Here is a 20,272-nt window from a genome sequence, read left to right as displayed (position 1 = left end):
CGCTGAGAGGGAGTTGAGTGGGCAGAGCTGATTTACTGTAGAGCACATGGGCAGCAAAGATGGTGCTGAGAGGGAGTTGAGTGGGCAGAGCCCAATTTGCTTTATGTTCAGTGTGTAAACAGCCCGTGGAAGCTTAGATGCATGATAGGGTGTGACCTTGACAGTGACTTGTTCCTCTTCCTTCCCTGCCATGCCACCCACTCTTTATTGCTTTAAAAATGGCTTGCTCTGTGTTAATAAACGAGTTTTCCTGCTTGACAACTCCCCGCTGCGTCTGATTGTCTCCAGGGCTGAGGGAGGATGGGGAACGGGCGAGAGGCCGCACTTACCTTTCCTCAGACTCCGTCCCTCTTTCGTGGGACAGATGAAGACCCGACATATACATATGTGCATGTGTGTGTGTTTGTGTGTATGTGTGTGTATACCTCACAAATTAAGCCAGGTTCAGTAACTGAAAGATTCTATAAGTAAACTTGAATAAAACGAAGAACTGCAAGATTTCCTCCCATATCCATCCTTCCTTTAAATATTATGTGGGTTGTAGTCTAAAAAGGTAAATCTTCGACCAAAAAGGAAAACCTTATTTTTGGCACATCCTAGACTTTTTTTCTCCAATATTTAAAGTACTAAAACACCTACCTGTACAATGGGTATTGTCCATGTCATCCAAAATGATGAATGATTGTTAGATGAACTGTCCAAGTCTGTAGATAAGGATTCAAGCTGGAATTCCCCAGTGTGAAATTGAATTGAAGACCTGGGTACTGTTGTTTCATTATGGAAGGGCTCTGAACCCTTTCTCTTGAAAAAACTTTCTTTGTAATCTGTGAATGTTATTTTTAGGCCTGCACACAGCATCATATTCTGCAAATAGTGGTAGGTATCCTGCTAGCAACTCTCCTCCAATCCTGTCTCTTATTTGAGATAGAATTTGTGATCTTATTGTCCAACTATCCAAAGGGAAGGACTTTGTCCTCTTACCAGCATCTCCCATTGTTCCTCAGGAAGAAAGAGGAACTAAATGAAACCATAGATTCATGGTGTGTGATCATACGGGAACAGGAGTTCTTCTGCAGGAAGCAGAGGAGAATGTAAGGAAGAGTGGCAGTTCTCTTCAGTATTGTTGGTTTGTCATCATAGGACAATTGAAATTCCAATGACAGGCAGGAAGTCAGGTTTTCCATTGTAGAGGAACAGGAAAGGTGTAAAGTTCTACATGAGATGGGCATACTGGAACAATTGTAGGCATTGACTTAATTTTGCTGCTGGCATTCTAGTTTAAGTCATTTTTAATAATAAAAAAATAAATGGCCATGATTTCATTGAATGTCCTGTCCAATATTGATTTGTGGATATCAAGCAGGCTGTAACTCATGTCACACATGAGTGCAAGAATAATAGGGTTCAGCTCATTGCATAGTGGTTCATCAGGATATAGGAAATATTCCTCAACTTGGTTGAGCTAGTCTCCATTATTTGTTCTATACTCTGCCTATGCTTTGAGTTTGCAGTTTACAGTTTCAAGATGATATTTTGTCCTTTTGGAGACAGGTGAATGGAGCAATGTACGTGACCTCCAAGACAATTATCTGTATCTGGCTAAAATTCATATATTCAAATGGGAAATTTGCCATCTCCATAAAATACAAAAAATGACTCCCAAGCACCAGATGTCTACTCTGCAGCCATTGTGGTTTTCACGCAGGAATATTTTTGGGGGGGTCCAATCCTGGGGTCTGAACTCTGGACCTGGGCGCTGTCCCTCAGCTCTTCAGGTAAAGGCTAACACTCTACCACTTGAGTCACAGTGCCACTTCTGGCTTTTTTTTCTGCTTATATGGTGATGAGGAATTGAACCCAGGGCCTCATGCATGCAAGGCAAGCTCTCTACCACTGAGCCGCCTTCCCAGCCCTGCAGGAATATTTTGTAGGGACAAAATCAAGGTATCAAATATGTCCTTAAGCAACCACCCTTGGGTAATCCTTGTGCTCATGCCAAAGTCATTGACCTTCACATTGCATTTGTCATCCAACAGGATGCTATTGGGTTTAAGGTCTCAGTGTGCATTTCTATTTTTGTTAAAGTAATGCACAGTACACACAGTCTGTTTGAACAACCTAATTATTGAATAGGCGGTATGATTTTCACATTTATCTCAGGAGGTCTCTGGGTGGCCAGTTCCATTACCAAGTATTGGTGCTCATCCTTCTCCCTCACCTGGTAAGACCTGATCATGTGTGTGTGATGGAAAGTCTTAATAATATCCATCTCAATTTTGATCTGACAATTGAACTCTCCCTTCACTACCATCTTGAGGTTTATGAGGTGGTGCTAGGCCAAATTTACATTTGGATAGCTACCACAGCAAATGATCTCCTTCATACTGTATTGTTCAGTGAAAACCTCTTCCATCCATAGCCAATGATTGCGTTCACACTGTATTATTCAATGAAAATCTCATCCTGCCATAGCCAATGATCTTCTTCATAATGTATTGCTCAATTAAGGTCTCCTCCTCTAAAGAGTTTGAGGATAATTCACTGTGTTCTCCCATCTTTCTGCTAGGATGGCAAGGAGTAAATCTACCTAAACGTGGCTAAGAAAATAAAAACCCCAGAGCAATAACCAAAAGGAAATACCCAAACCCAAACAACACAAAGTTCCCACTGCCCCCAAAAAGTACACACACACACACACACACACACACACACACACACACACACACACACACACAATTGTCAATGTAGCACTGAGTCAAGCAGGTCACCAGGAACTTCCAGCACTGTAATAGATTGCATAGACTGTTCACAATGGCTGCAATAGACCAATCACAGCTTGGCATGAGCCCACTGGCTCTTTTGGTCTTGAGCCTAGAGGACTACTGCCAAGGTTTCCACAGGGATGTGAGGGTAGAATAGGATGTCACTGCTGCTGCCATGGCAGTGTTGCAAGAAGTACAAGAGAATCATCCAATGCCTTCTGTCCTTGGTGGCTGCCAGGTCCTAGTGTTTGCTCCCAGAGGGACATCAGCCAGTAGACTTTGTCCTTGAGTACAATCTATTCCCTTAGGCCTGATCCTGCTAGATCCCTGGCCATGTGCAGGAACCAAACATATACCCACCAGTGGCTTCCATTCACCACATGTGTAGGTTTTGGAGCTTGCTCCAACACTCAAACAACAAAGTAGATTCCTATGTATTTCTAGGAGAAAGGGGTGCATGACAGAGTGTGGAATTGGGAAACTTTCACTAAAGTGGATCCAGATATTTTTAACTTGACAATAATTCAAAGAAGAAATTAAGGCATATGAGATGTCCCTATTTGTTCAATTATAACCCCCTTGTACAACTGCTTAAAATAATATTAAAGTCCTAAATTTTTATGGACTTGAGTTATTGTTGAGACCACACAATAGATCATTTTGATCTTTAAAAAGTTATATCATTATGCACTTTGGTGTTTTCTTTTTCTTTTTGGTCAGTCGTGGGGCTTGAATTGTGGGCCTGGGAGCTGTTGCTCCGCTCTTCAGCTCAAGGCTAGTGCTCAACCACTGTAGTCACAGAACCACTTCTGGCTTTTTTGGTGTTTTCTTAATGAAATACAACATGAGCCCCATAGCTCTTGAGTAGAGCTAAAACAATATCACACTCAACAATAGTATGTGGTTGAAAGAAGGTAGGTAGTATTAGCCTCCTATAAAATGACTATTGCCAAGATGAATCCTCTGTAGAAATAAGTTTTTCCTTTTCAGTATTTACTAATACAATACATCCATGTATTAATGACAACACATTACTACTTTAGTATAAATTAAGCATGTTTTCTATTCAACTCAGGAATTTTGACAACTATTTAAATATGTAATGCTAAGAGTCCTCTTATACATCAATAAACTGGCACTTTTTTCATTTACATTAAAATGCAAAGAAACTAAGACCAAGAACGTTTTTGGCTTAGGTGGGTCATGGAAGCTGCTGTTTTCTTACTTATAAATTAAATCCAGTAAGATGTTACATGGCATTCATAATCTGAAAACTTTTGGCTTTTAAAAACCTCTTCAATTTACTCAAGATATTCAAGGACTTTTTTTTTATACCTGGAGTGACTGGTATAAAAAAAAATAGTGGTATCACTTCAGAATCTTCCGATAATGTAGCAAAATTTCCTATTCCATACAGCACCATGGAGTGGGTTACTAACATCTATAGGAGTGAGAGAAAAGAGAGCATCATCATACCCCATTATAGTTTCTTATCAGATAGTTTACAGCAGAAACCTTGAAATCCATAAGTCATTGTGTTGATATGTTCAAAGTGAAGGACAAGGGATGAAGTAGGGGCTTATGTGGTTGAACCCCTTCCTAGCAAATTGGAGGTCCTCAGCTTGAATTCTCCGACTGCCAAATCCATCAGTCTTTCCTACAGCTAGAGAAAGAGTACTTCCTTTAGCGAAAGAGATATATCTGGGTGTTTCAATGCCATTGTGATGCTATAACAAAACTCCTTCAGATCAGGTCCCAATAGCTTAGAGCAAGTTATTTGTAGTAAACAGACATTCTGAAGGACAAGATCTAGAACCTAGAAAATTCAAGATACAGAGAGGTCAGCTTCACCAGGTTTAATGTGCTCACTTGTTGCTGCGTCCTCATATGGTAGAAAGGCTAGAAACTTATTTTAAAGAAAACAATATAGCTGACAGACTTCTTTCCACCATCCAGATGAAGTTTAATTTGTTTCAGATCTCTATGTTTTTCTTCTCTCATGGTCCTCCTCCTCCTCCTGTTTATTTGTTGTGCTTTTTTAGCTGACTGGTCTTGAACATTTGAACCACCAAAGAAATGGAAGTTTGGATTCCAAGTATGTACCACCAAAATCATCTGCTGCTACTTCTATTTGGGAAGTAAAACACTTACTTGCCCCAAACCCTGTGCTTTATTGTCCTTCGTGTATTATGTTTTTAAATTTTTGGTCTGTTTTCAATTTTGCAAGAGATTTATCAAGGACCCTTCACAGATAATAGGCAAATATTCTACCACTCAGCTACAAATTCCTTGCATAGATTTTATTTCTTCATTGGTTGACTTCATGTTAAACCAACTTACTGAATAGTTCTTAATGTATACCTGTAAACATGTTTGAATTTTTATGTAGACTACCATATCATCTTTCTCACAAATTACAGTGTTTTCCTTCCATTGTGATCTTCTTCTCCTTCTCCTTCTTCTTCTTCTTTTTTTTGGGGGGGGTCCGGTCGTGGGGCCTGAACTCTGGGCCTGGGCGCTGTCCCTCAGCTCTTCAGCTCAAGGCTAGAGCTCTACCACTTGAGCCACAGCGCCACTTCCGGCTTTTTTCTTTTTGCTTATGTGGTGCTGAGGAATCGAACCCAGGGCCTTGAGCATGCAAGGCAAGTGCTCTACCACTGAGCCACCTTCCCAGCCCCCTTCTTCTTCCTCTTCTTCTTCTTCTTCTTCTTCTTCTTCTTCTTCTTCTTCTTCTTCTTCTTCTTCTTCTTCTTCTTCTTCTTCTTCTTCTTCTTCTTCTTCTTCTTCTTCTTCTTCTTCTTCTTCTTCTTCTTCTTCTTCTTCCTCTTTTTCTTCTTCGTTAAAACATCAAATGTGTCATCGAATTCCATCACTGAAAACAAATTTATCTCTTGATTGCATCAGAAATACCTCAGCTAATTTTTAAAAAACAGTGTATGTGTTTGATAGATATTCTACATAAGCTAAAGCTATTTTCCTTCCATTTCAGAGTTTTCAGAAATATTAAAATATTAAATACTTTTGTGTCATCATCTGTTTAGATGAATATATGGGATTTCTTTGTTACTCAGTATGATAAATTGCATTAGGTTTTCTAAATTTTAACTATGTAAGTAGGGTTGCAGCTTGGTGTTAGAATAACTTGATTACCATGTGTAAATCCAGTGTTAAATCTTCAGGAAAACACACGCATAGGAAAGAGGGAAAAAGGATAAATGTAAACGGTCCTTCATTTCTGATACATATTTTCTTTTGTTTAGGATTTTTTGCCTTTCTCTTCATGAATAAAATTACTATAAATACATTCTCATTTTGTCATGGGGATTATAAAGTTAATTAGGAGGTGTTTCTTCTTTTTAAAAATTTCTGCAGTATACTCAGGAGGCTGAGATCTGAGGATCGTGGTTCAAAGCCAGCCCGGGCAGGAAAGACCGTGAGACTCCTATCTCCAATAAACCACCAGAAAACCGGAAGTGGCGCTGTAGCTCAAGTGGTAGAGCGCTCGCCTTGAGCTGAAGAGCTGAGGGACAGCGCCCAGGCCCAGAGTTCAAGCCCCACGAACGACAAAAAAAAAAAAAATTTCTGCAGTAGTCAAATAAGAGATATATTGGGTGAGGTGGCATATACCAATTATTCCAGCTATTCAGGAGGTAAAAACAGGAGGATCACAAGTAGAAGACTAACCTGAGCTAAGCATGGCCTATCCTCACAAAAAAAAAAAAAGAAAAAGAAAAAAAACAAAAAAGAAATGAAAACTACCAACGAAACAAACTAAAAAACACCATGTGAATAAAAAGGCTCGGGGCATACTGAAGTAGTAAAGAACTTGTTCACAATGGGCAATTTTCCGGGTTTGACACCTAACAATAAGGGAAAAAAGAAGGTATTTGCTTTGACACAATTGCCCATGAAATATTTGGTTGGAGTTGTTTATTCTCCCTTTCATCTTTTTCCTTTCCCTTTCTTTTATTTTTGAGACGTACTTTTGGTATAACCTATATAACAACTTTCAATCCTCCAATTTAGCCTCCTAAGAGTTGAGATTACATGCATATGTTATCACACCTGGCCTTTTTGGCATTTTTTACAATAAATTGTGTTGGCATAAGTTTAATATACAGAAAAGTTCAAATGTAGTAAACATTTTGTATGTCCCCTCATTCTCCTACTGTTAATGGAATGTACCAGCAGTATGTAACCACTGGATATTTGTAAAATAAAAAAGCAACATTGGTCTTCTGTTGTTAAATAAATTGCAACCTTTACTTCATTTTGCCAATTTTTGTAGTACTTTTCTGTCCTTTTCTAGTATCCACTACTTTTGCTTTTGCCTCTGGCTTTCTCCTTTCTTCATGTTACCTAATCAGCTCTTCCATCAATGAGGAAAATTAAAAGTAGGTTAAAAATCACCACTTGCCAGGCACCAGTAGCTCATTGTTTGTAATCATAGGTATTTAGGAAGCTGAGATCTGAGGATCACAGTACAAAGCCAGAATGAGCAAGACAGTGGAAAACTCATGATAAAAATGGCATTTAAAAGATAACCCAAGGGCTTGGAATGTGGCTTAGAGGTAGTGTGCTTGCCTAACATTTATGAAGGTTTGAGTTTGATTCCACAGTGCCACTTAAACAGAAAAAGCTGGAAGTAATGCGGTGGCTTAAGTGGTAGAGTGCGGCTAGCCTTGAGCAAAAGACATCCAGGAACGGTGCCCAAGCCCTGAAGTTAAGCCCCAGGACTGGAAAAGCAAGCATAAAAGTAGCTCCTCCCATTGTTTTTTATGTAGTGTTCCAACTCCATGGTTCACATTATCTTTACAGCAAAACCAATACAACAAACTGCAATTTACAGTGCTCAGCAGCCCTATATGTTCAGTAGCCATCATATTGTACACCAGATGTACAGAGGTAAGGAAGAAATGTAAAGAAAGAAGGTCACTATGATAACCTATCTTGAGACTATACAATAATCTAGTTTCTATAGTGTCCTTTGACTAGATATGTGGCTAAAAGAATCAGGGAAATGTTAGGTTTTGACCTTGCTCCCTGTAAAATGAGGGCAACCATACCTGTCCATCACTAAATCTAAAAAGGAGTGTTCCAAGAGCATAAGCCTTGCTAACCCAGGCTCCTGCTGAACAGGAATATGAAGTTCCCCATCAACAATACCTGGACTCAAAGAGAGAACTTAACAAATGGGATTGTGCCAAACTAAGAAGTTTCTGCATGGAAAAGGACATCATTAGCAAGCTAAAAAAGAGCCTAAGGAAGGAGAGATCTTTACCAGCTATACATCAGAATATACAAAGAGCTCAATAAATTATACTAGCAAAGAATTAACAACCCAATTAACAAATGGGCAAACAAGCTAAGTAGAGACTTCTCAGAAAACATAAAATTGGCCAGTAATCATATAAAGAAATGTTTAACCTCTCTGGCCATAAAGGAAATGCAAATCAAAACACTTGAGATTCCATCTCACTTTAGAATGATCATTACCAACAATACATGCAACAAAAATACAATAGATGTTGTCACAGATGTGCAGGCAAAAGAACATAAAACAGGGCTGGTGGGAATGTGAACTTGTTTAACCACACTAAAAAACAAACAAACAAACTAGGACTACCCTGTGGTCCAGAATACCAGTGTTGGGCATTTACCCAAAGGACTACAAATCAGGATAAAGGAAGGCCACCCATATAACAGTTCATTGTCAAGGTATAGATATAGCACAAACGCCTTCAATAAATGAATGGATCAAGAAAATATGGTATATATACACAGAGGACTTTTACTCTTCGATTAGATTTTTACATCATTTGTAAAGTAGTGGATAGACCTGGAAAATTTTTTGTGAAGTCAGGATGCATGTTTTCTCTCACATGTGGAAGATAGGTCCACTTTTTAAATATACAAGTAAACACATAAAGGTTTTGTGCACATATACATAAACATATTGCACAAAGTACAGTATATGTAAGAAAGACTTTAAATGTTGTAATTAGTTGGAAAAATTAACAGTACAATAGAATGAGTATGAAGAAACTGAAAATTCAAAAGTGGGGAGCAGGTGAATGAAGTCATATTTTTCAATGTATATCCAATGAAACTAGGAAAATTGAGGGGAAAGAATTGAGTTTCAGGGATGGGGGAGATGATGAGAAAAGTGTCATTGATCAGGATTCAATGTGCTTACAAATAAATATGTAATTACTATAATAATGCCTGAGCTTCCCACTTATGATTTCCATATTCACACTTCTGGGAAGCCATCCTCCTTCCACACCACCAGGAACCACCTCATCTTACTTAGAAAGGGTACCACTTTACAGTCTCTGTGAACCAAGGAATTGTAAGCAGATCAAATTAATGCTGTCCACATATCCCAAGCCATCAATATAAGGCCAGACACCATGAAACAATTACAAGAAGTGGCAGGGGAAACACCATGGCTCCTCGAACACAGGTCCAAACTTTCTAAGTAAAGATCCAGAATTACAACAAATCAAAGAAAGACTAGATAAATAGCATTGGATGAAACTTAAACGTTTCTGCCTGGTAAAGGACATAACAAGCTAAATAGAAAACCCACTGAATGGGAGAAGAATTTTATGAGCTTGCATCAGACAAGGGCCTAATAGAAAAAATAGAGCACAAAAAATTAGCCCCCAAGAAATCCTCAAATAACACCCCAATTACACCCCATTACTAAATGAAGTAATGCCCTAAAGAGAGACTTCTCAGAAGAAGTAAGAATGGGCAATTGATACATGAAGAAATGTTCAACAAATCTGAACATATAAGTAATGTAAACCAAAACAACACTGTAATTCCACCTCAGCCCAGTAAGGAAGGCCAATAAAAATGTTTTTTAAAGTGATTAGCAACAAATGATGTCATGGATGTGGCCAAAGGGAGCTCTATCACTGTTAGTGAGAATATAAATTGTTCAACCAGTCTGGAGGCTGAGATGTGAATATTGTGGTATGAAGCCAACTTGGGCAGAAAAGTCCGTGTGTTTCTTATATCCAATTGGCCACCAAAAAGCCAAAATAGAGCTGTGATGCAAATGGGTAAAGTGGCAGCTTTCATTACAAAATCTCAGGGACATTACACATATCTTGTGTTCAAGCTCCAGGATTGGCAGTGTGTGTGGGGGGGGGTGGTATGTGTGTGTGTGAGAGAGTGTGTGCTCGCGCATGCACACATGTGTACACCCACCCTAGTGATTTCCTAACTGAATCACATATTTTTGTCTATTTAAATTATTAATAGAACAAGGTTTCTATGTCCTGTGGGGTATTTTTGTGTCTCTGTGTATGTATGTGTCTATCTGGTGTAGGTGTGTGTGTCGGTGTATGCATCTGTTTGTGCATTTACTTTTTATCTTGCTTATTCTCCAGCTGGGTTAACAATATTGGCAGACTTGAAAGGTGGACACAACTGTTTAATGTTAAGACAATTTTCCAAGATTCTTTTTCAACAAGTTACATTTGAATTGGCCACTGAAGGACAGAGAGTGTGGGGAAAGAGAGGGGGATAGAAAGTGGACTTGTAAATCTAAGACTACAGCAGCCATATTCCAGAACAAGTCTGTAGAACTAGGTACAAACAAGATCCAGTGTAGTATCTTCTGTCAGCTATCTGTAAGAAAGCCCCCATTTGGCCACAGTTGTGGATTGCAGGAAAAAAGACAATTCTGTAAAAAAAAAAAAAAAAAATTCAAATGTTCTGAGACATTTACACAAGTTCTGGACATCACTTCCACTTGAGCTGCTGCTGTTGTGCAGGCCCAGTATTTGATCTGAAGCAAAACTTGCCATTACAAAAGTTAAGCCCCAATGTCTAGTAATCTCTGAAAAGCCTGTGTAACTCCTTAGTCCTCATAGCTGATACTGTGAACTATTGGGAAAGACAGAGAGCGGACTTCCAGCTATTGAAGATTTCTTCCTTGGTGAATTAGGAGCTATCGCCTTCAGTCATGTGGTTCCAGCACAGACTTGGCTCAGGGCTGTGAACCTGAGTGTAGAAGTTTCAATCTCTATAGTGTGAAAGGAAATTTGGCCTTGTTCTAAGCTAGCAGTTTGGTGGACCTCTGGTAGCTGTGGACAATAAGTCTCCTTTTGTGAACATTTACTTTAGATATAGGAATTCATAACTAATAGTAGCAGTGGTAACCCCAGGTTGGAACAAGAGAACCACAGTAGAGGGACAGGGGTAAAGCTCACACTATCTGCCATTTTGTGCTTCTTGAATTGACAGGTTCTGCATGCATTTTAGTAATTCAAGAATAAAAATTAACATTACATATAGATTTTTTAAATTGCCTCTTTGTTTTTCAATCTACAAGATTATTTTTCTAAGGGAGCATTGTGAGAATCAAGGAGTCAAAAAACCCCACTATTAACCAAATGTGAGACCTACAGTAAGTCTTTGCCCTTTTGACCTCAGTTAATGTATCTTCTAAATATCTTCCTGCTGTCCTCTGGAAATTCTATGAAGCTAACCTTATGTGTCACATGAACGTGTGGCCAAAAGGACAAAACTGTCCTTCCTGTGCCAAAGATTAGGTGGGGTTGGGGTGAGGCCAGGCCAGGCCAGCCCATGGGGGACAGTGCTAGGATAGCAAAACCTGCGTCCCTCCAGATCAGGCCAGTAGCCAACAATGGCATGTGATCCACATCATCTTGTCTCCAACTTGTTGGTCAAACTCCTGTGAGTCCCTGCTCCAAAGTGCTGGCTGTAGGATCTGGTCCCTGAGAGGCATTCATTGAACTTCTCTACAGTTCATGGTCCACTTTACATAATGAAGACTGCTGCCAAGTATGTGTGTGTGTATGTATACAGAATGTTATACTTAACACTATGTCATGATATTCTTATGAGAATTTTTTTGCTTAATCCATGTAAAAAAAAAAAAAAACTAGTGCCAAAATACACAAAAAGTGTCAGCTAATATTCCCAGGCATGGGTTAGTATTAGCACTAGCATTAGTATAAATCAGAGCACATAGAAGGACCCATCTGATCTACCAGTTGAGAATTCAGGTATCATTTCCTCCTCTGCTGCATTTCAGGCAGTGAAAGACAAATCTTTTCAGTAGACTTGGGGAAGAAGGAGTAAACACCTGTGAGACCCAAAAGAAGCCCCATGCTGGCATATGAGTACTGTCACACACACACACACACACACACACACACACACTTGTGGGTCCATCAGTATTCTCAAGCATCTCCCCTGATCTGTGAACTCTATACAGCAAAGGCTAGAATTGGGAGGAAACAGGATTAGAGCAGCTTGTCCACACTTCACCAGCTGTTTGAATGGTCTTCCACTGCCCAGTAATAGATAGATGTTATCTTAGATGCTTTGCTCTGAGCTGGAGGGACAGTGTCTTCCCTTGGGAAGACAGTGAAGGGATTAGACAATCTACATAGGTAATATGAGCAGTCCTGCATCATAAAAATACTTCCTTTAAATGCTAGTTTATTAGAAAGCTTTGAGCATGCTTGTCCAGTACTGACATATATTCATGTCGTCTCCCTATTTTGTTTAAATAAAAATCTGTATTTATGAACTCTCATTTCCCCTTGCCCCTTCTGGTATATTCGTGTAGTATCTAATGCCTCACTTTAAAGCTTCATTCCTCCCTCTCTCTGGTGAACTTTGGTGCAAGTTATCAAGTAATTTTCTTATTTAATGCAACCAAGACAAAGCTGATAAAAACAATGTTACCTTCAGGTTAGCATAGATATCTGCTCTGATAAAGGAAGATGATGGTCTTACAACCATCATACCAAAGGTCCCTCTGGAGATAGGAGATTGCATTTCCTCTGCCTTCCTAGCTTCCAGGGTAACCTCTGGCCTCCCAGTAAAGGAATTCCTTTCTAAGAAAAAAAGCATGCCACCAAATTGCAGAAGGTCAGCATATCCACATTATTTCTGCTTAAGAACACTTCTCCTACCATATACTGCTGATTCACACCCATAACCCTAGCCATTCAGGAATTTGAGAGCAGAGGATCTCCTTTCAAAGCTTGCTGGGGCAAGAACAGTCCACAAAACTTTTTATCACATTCACCACAAAAAGCCAGTAGGAGAGTTGTGGGCCAAGTGGTACAGTACTACCCTTGAACAAAAGCGCTTCAAGGACAGTGCCCAGTCCTGGAGTTCAAGCCTAATACTGGCACACAGACACACACACAGACACACACACACACACACACACACACACACACACACACAAAGCTAGAAGTGAGCTGTGGCTCAGTAGTATAAGATTAGTCTCTTTTTGTACATTTTTATTGTAAAAATGCTGGACAGAGGGGTTACAGTTACATGAGCAAGGTACTGAGTACATTTCCTGTTGATCATTGTTACCTCCTCCTTTGTTTTCTCCCTACCATACCTTCCCTCCCACCTCCACAAAATACCCTTCCCATCCCACCCCCACCAAAGTTGTAAAGTTCATTTTCAACTTAGTGTTTTGTACATCTTATTGTTACACTGGGTCAACTGTATCCCCAAAAAACAAAGTTCAGTCTTATGTGAAAATTTTCACTAAGGTAAAATGTCAATGCCCAGAGTTCAAACCCAAATATCAAAATAAATTTTTTTAAAAAGACTACTTTTAATAAGCTTTTCAAACATAACTGGTTCTCTTCCTTTTATGGTACTGAGGTTTGAACTCAGGGCCTCATGTTTTCCAGATACACACTGTAGTATTGAGCCACAGTTGTGTAATTTTTGCTGTTTTTGAGACAGGGTCTCATTACCTGCTCAGGTGTGCAACTGGATTTCAGTCCTCCCACTTTCCTCTCCCATCACTGCTGGGATGAGAGGTGAACACCCCTGTGCACAGCTTTTTCTGTTCAGATGAGGTCTCACAGAATTCTGCCTGGGTTGACCTGAAAACACAACTTTTGCAGTCTCAGCCTCCCCCAAAGCTAAGCTTATAGGTTCACATCACTATGCTCGGCTTATTGAAGCCCTAAATTCAATCACCAATACAAAAATTGAAAATGAAAATAAATTTAAATGGAAAGGCAGTATGGTAAGAGCAGGGAAAAGGGATGGAGCAATGATCTTGGGCAGCTCCTGAAGTCCAATCTGATGGCTTTATTTACCAACATTGGAGAATAAAATGAAACTATGTAACAAGACAGCCCTGTCTGTTTTTCCTTAGCAACAAGACAGCCCTGCCTGTCTTTTCTCATTTATGCCAGAGCCAAAGGGCTCAGTAGACCATGACTAAGGGAGGATGTTAGAGCTGTGTAAGATGAAAAAAACAAGCCCCGGACATGTCTGGAAATCAAGAAAGCCTCTGGAGCCTTAGAACTCTTAGGCCTTTCAGAGACTACTATTCCAAAGAAAACAAATGTTCAGAGAGAAAGTCAAGATGTGCTCTGAGGCGTGTAGATTCCCTTACTCAAAGAACACACAGACCTCCCAAAGGCACAACCCTCCCTGCCAACTATATTTCTTCACAGTGAATGTCGGGGGTAAACACTGCCCTTTTCTACCCGCCAGGCACCAGCCCACATCCTGAGAGCACCAGGACAGCAGGGAGGGAGGGCTCAGCCCTATAACAGCCCAAGGATGAAGCTCAGAGGACCACACCTAATCACATAATGTTCTCAGACCTCATAAAGTTCTAACTGCTGCCAGAAGGTGTCCTCAGCCCTTCAAAAAGATCAAGCTGTAATACCCAGCTTTACAGCCCAAACTCCCCACCCAATATTAGTCCAACTGAGTGACATGCAAGCCAAGTAGGGCTCTCTGATAATTTTCTTAAAATTATCAGGCTCCATGCCAGTGTCCACTCATTTGTCCTCTGGTGACAAAGCCTCAGGGTCCTTCAAGACAGAAGCAGCCATAACCTCAACTCCACCTTCTGTGGGCAGTTCAGCAATCCTTACTCTTTTGTTCCCTCAGGGGTTTGTTTCATTTGGGGATAATCTCACAAACACTGTCTCCTAATATCACTGTCCCTGAGGGGCGACTCCCTACCCAAGCAAACAGCCAAACAAGCTGGAGGTGTTCTCTTTGGGAAAGACACACCAGCCTTCCCATGAACCAATTTCGAGGAGCTCCCCTTTCCCCAGAAGCCTTGGAAGGGGCATCTGCTCCCTCCAGCAGCAGGCCTGCCATCCCTCCCAGATCCAAACGGACCACAGTGAGCTGAACACTCATTTCCAAGTTGGGAAAGCTGCTGTCCCCAAGTTCTTTGTCTGAGTAGATGCTAGGCAGCTTCTTGTGCCTTCAGGTGCCCCAAGTTGCAGACTCTGCAAAGCTATCCAGCAAGGTTTCACCTTCCAGCCTGTTTAGTGTGCAGCTAGCCAATCCTGGTGTCTGCTTGAGCTCTGGCTTCCTTGGACAAGCAGTGTTAGGGAACCTGCAGCTCCTCCTGCCAGTGCCAGCGTTGAATTGCCCACCAAGAGCACCAAGTGCTCCTGGTCTGTCTACTTTGGTCTTTGGGATTTTGCCCCTCACCAGCATGGGACTCTCTGGTGCATCCAGTTTTAGGGGGATATTTCTGGGTAGCAAGAAAGTCTAACTTTTCTTTAGGAAGCCGGCAGACTACTAATATAGGTTCATCACCTGTCCCCCTGCCAACCTGGGCAGCCCTGTTCCTCCAAGGTCCATTGCCCACCCTGTGTTTAGGGGCCCACTGAGCTCATCTTCTGCTTGCTGAACTTGCCCATGTATTCTGAAAAGAGCCCAGAGAAGCCTTTGACATATGTTGTTTCCCAGAAGTCAGGTCACAGTGAGGCTTCTGCAGCCCACAGCCTTGCTCCTAGCACAGTCACCAACAGGGCAGTGCCCCCAGGATCCAACGCAGACCTCTGACTTGGGTAAAAAAGAGGCTGTTCTTGAGTCGCCCACAGTCAGCAGTCAGCAGTCCTGGCACATTGGCATCTACTAAGTCCACTGCAGTAGCTATGGGGGCTTTGACATAAGAAAGAGGCAGGCACACCTGTGCAGGCTGACTTTGGAGCAGCTCCTCTTCCAGGTGCAGGCGTGGTGGCCTTTGAAGCACAACATGACAGTGCACACACTAGAAGATCACAGCACACACTAGAAGAACTTGGTAAGCCATGGTCCTGTGCTCAGAGACCTGACAGGCAGGAAATCAGAGAGAGAGAGAGAAAGAGAGAGAGAGAGAGAAAGAGAGAGAGAGAGAGGCTAGGTCTGATTTGTACCAGTTTAAATATCCTTGCCAAGAAAATTTTCACCAACAAATAAAATGGAAAACTTCTAACTCTAACTTTAATGGAGTAGCTGGGATCAATCTAGACTTTCTACCATAAACAATCACAAAAGAGGATGTCATGTGAAAAAACCATATGCATATAAATGTATATATAATATAAATATGTAGGCATATATATGTATATTCACATATGCAATGTGAATATGTATTGTATGTATAATGTATATATATATATATATATATATATAACATACAGGGAGAAAAAAATATATAGTATTTGAAGGAATAATGACCAAAACCTTCCCAAATTTGATTGAAAGCATGAACACTTCTATGCAGGAATCTAGCAGCTTAAAGAAGTCAATTAACATAATTACACAGGTCCATACTAAGACACATTCTAATTAAACAAAGACAGAAAATCTCCCAAAGCACAGAGACACAACTCATCACACACAAGTGATGTTCAATGATATTATGATAAATTTCTCATCAGACACTAGATTAACTATTAGACAGCAAGGGCAACAAATTTAAGGTGCTAAAGGACATATCTAATACCAACTTTTCTAACAAATATATATACTTCCTCCAAATGTGAGCGATGAGCTAAGTACCTAACGATGGCTCAGGCATATAATCCTAACTACTCAGGAAGGTGAATTGTGAGGATTGTGGCTCAGATATTCTGGACCTTTTCCCCTCAGGATCAAGTTGTAGAACAGCTGTCCTTGAGAAGGCAGAGGCCTTTTTGCCATTTCATTGTTGGAACAAGATATAGGATAAGGTGGGCATCAAGAATGGAGGCTATTGGTTAGTGTCTCCACAGAAGCAATTTATGAGATTCAGGGGTCTTCTATAAGGTCAGAGGACTTTGAGTTCTGTCCTAGTGGTTTCAGGAATGGCATAATAGTGACCAGAGCAACCTCAAGCCCACATGGAGTCCTTAGCCACAGTCTTTGAAGCCTATGAGCTACAGTAGCAATGCTGGCAAGCTATGATTGGTCCACTTTTTCTCTGACCTCACTGGCCCAGACTCTGATTGGTCCATTTCCTCTATGATGTCACTATGCCGGGCTGTGATAGCTCCATTTTGAGAGGTCATGCAGGATATATAGGAAGCCACTATGCTCCAACCTATGTCAGTTAACACCTTTAGGAGCTCTTGATTGGTGACCCGCTGGACTGTCTCAAAGCTAAATTCATTATTTTTTTGGCTTGGGGGTGAGTTGTCGTTTGGATTTTAGTATTTCTTTTCACTTTTTCTGGGTTTTCCATTATTTTATTTAGTTAATTTTAGGTAGATTTGCTGCCTGCCACCATAGCAGAAGGATGGAAGAATACAAAGAATCATCCTCCAGATCTTTGAAGGAGGAGATCATCAAACAATACCAGATGAAAGAGCTCATTTACCATGGTACCAATGGACAAGTGAAGCTGGCCCATCCTTACCTCACACACATGGAAGTGGCAGCTAAAATACTCCTGAAGGGAGAGTTCTCCAGTCATCAGTTAAAGAATGAGGTGGACATTTTTAAGATGGTATGGCACAAAAACATCATGAGGTTGTACCAGGTGATGGAGAAGGAAGAGTATGTGTATTTCATCATGGAACTGGCCAGTAGGGGATACCTCCTCGGGTGGATCTGAAAATTCTGCCGCCTATATGAGGATGAAACCAAGAGGCTCTTCACACAAATTGTAAGTGCTGTTCACTACTCACACTAGAATAGAATCACACACCAAGACCTTAAGTCCAACAACATCTTGTTGGATACCAAAGGCAATATCAAGGTCAGTGGTTTGGTCTGAGCATCTGGTTCACTCTGGGGCAGTTGCTATTGAATATATGTGCTGCTGTGCTATTCTATCCCCCTAAATTTTCCTGGAAAAAAGAAATGATGGCCGGGTGCCAGTGGCTCACACCTGTAATCCTAGCTATTTAGGAGGCTGAGATTTGAGGATCACGGTTCAAAGCCAGCCCAGACTGGCTCTACCCTCTGAGCAGACTCATACTGATACCACCAAAGACTAATTTGAGGAGGAAATGGCAGTGGATAGAGGAGGCTAGCAAAATAGCTACCACTCTTCTCAGAACAAGCTACTGAATGTAGGCCCAGGAACAGAGCAGTTCCAGACAAAGGGGAGGAGAGCCCTAAGAGATATCAAAGATAACTTCATTTGAAACCCAGAAGACCCTGTTATTGAGATGGGAGAGATTTGTAGGTTGTCTACTAAAAAAGAGTTGTAAGTGGGATTCAAGAATGGAGATCAAAACATTTTGCCCAGCAACACCCTCAGTCCAGCCAAGAAGACAGATGTATCAACTGCCTTAGGTTTCCTCAGGAGAGATTCCAGCCAAGGGGCACCTTATACTGCAGTGTAACTGAACGTTGTAGTTATCAAAGCATGTAATTTTTGTGCAATGTATCAGTTCCTTGCACATTCAAAACTACTTGAATTACACTTGAAATACACCCTACTCTTTAAAAATATAGTTTGATTTATTTTATTCTTTGCAGTCTCATTATATAGCCAAGTCTGATCTTAACTTCATAATTCTCCTGCCTAGTCTCCCAAGTGTTGGGATTACAGATGTGTACATCTATGTTATCCATCATACTATTATTTGCATGTTTCCTTAAGTTTTAATACTTTATTTTATCCCTTAGCAGTACTGTGGTTTTGATTCAGAGGCTGGTTCTGGGCAAACAAGTGCTCTACCCTTTGACCCCTGTCCCCAGCCCCTGTACTTCATTTTACTTTAGATGAGTTCTTATTGTATTATTTTGCTTGGGTCAGAATCAGACTGTGGTTGTAATTTATTTTCCTGCTGGGAAGCTTTTTTTGTCCTTTTATATTTTTTGTAAATATAATTTTTCTTCTTATTAAAAAGAAGGTACACAGAGGTGTTACATTTATATAAGTCATTTTAAAATTCAAAATCTTATTTTAAAAGAGTAAAAATGCAAATAATCACTAAAATTTATCTCCAGAAAAAAATTACTACCAGATTAAATCTTTAGGAGGCTGGGTAAGTGGCATTTGGTATTGTTCTCACTTCAACTCTAGACAATGCTTCACAGTTCCAGGCCTGCATGACCTAAATAAAAACAAGTAAAAAGTAAGAAAAATGATCCTTTAGGGCACAGCTGTGGAAGATTTGAAATACTCTTGTGTATTTTATTGACCATTTGTACATTTCTGTGGTAATTAAAAGTGATATAACAATTATGGTAGAATTTGACACATTCTTCTAACAAAACATAGCATGACCACATTACCCAGCAATCCCATTGCTCATTGCATAACCTAAAGAACTGAAAAGAAAAAACTAATAGCTCATATGCCAATGATAACAGCAACATTTACAATAGTCAGAAGTTGGAAATACCTGGAGTGTCTATCAGATGAACAGGTTTATAAAATATGAGGTATGCATAAATGGATTATGACTTATCCACAGAAAAGCTACAATTTAATATATGTCTTTCATGGATAGACACCAAAAATAATCTATTATTTATGCGAAACATATTGACTAAACCATTTCATAAGAGAAACTGGAAGATTAAAATTTCTGGGGCAGGTCATTGGGGTGATTATTACTCAATGATTGTATGGATTCCATCAGTATCGAAAAGATAGTTCACAAATAGAGGTAATGGTTACAAAGCAGTGTGGATATAATTGATGTCACTGAATTTTATACCTGCCTAGCAAGCATGAAGCCCTGCGTTCTACCCCCAGCACCTAAAAAAAAATGCTAAATCTTCCTTCTGTTACCTACCTTGAGTGGTAGGTGCTTTTCTACTGTTTTGATTGTATTCCTCAGAGGATCTCTGGTGGATTTCTGATGTTTAATCATGCATTACAGAAAATCCATTATTTGAATATTAATTCTGAGTTTTAAAGGAAACCTCGTATATTAAAATGAGAGCAATGCTTGCAGTATCAACTCAAGAGGCTAAAGCAGGAAGATCCTTACACAGTTAAGGCTTCATAGAGAGGTCATGTCTAAATCACTGTGGTGTCTGCTGAAACTGGAGGGACAATTATTTGTAAGCAATTACAAGTGAGAGATAAGAGAGAGATAGGTTTTTGATCACATTATATATTGGTCATGTCAGCCTGTATTTAATATTTACATGATTTTTAAAAATTTTCCTTTTTCCCTTACTCTCAGTATGTCATTTTGAAACTTCATACTATGTTCTCATTTGCCACATTTAAAAAAAAACATAGTTTTTCTTTATATCATATTAAACATGATTTTTTTATTTATTCTATATTATAA

This window comes from Dipodomys spectabilis, unplaced genomic scaffold (genome assembly GCF_019054845.1).
Source record: "Dipodomys spectabilis isolate Male_0828 unplaced genomic scaffold, ASM1905484v1 ptg000304l, whole genome shotgun sequence".
In the NCBI taxonomy this organism is placed as follows: domain Eukaryota; kingdom Metazoa; phylum Chordata; class Mammalia; order Rodentia; family Heteromyidae; genus Dipodomys; species Dipodomys spectabilis.
Note: the sequence above shows the minus strand (reverse complement) of the source record.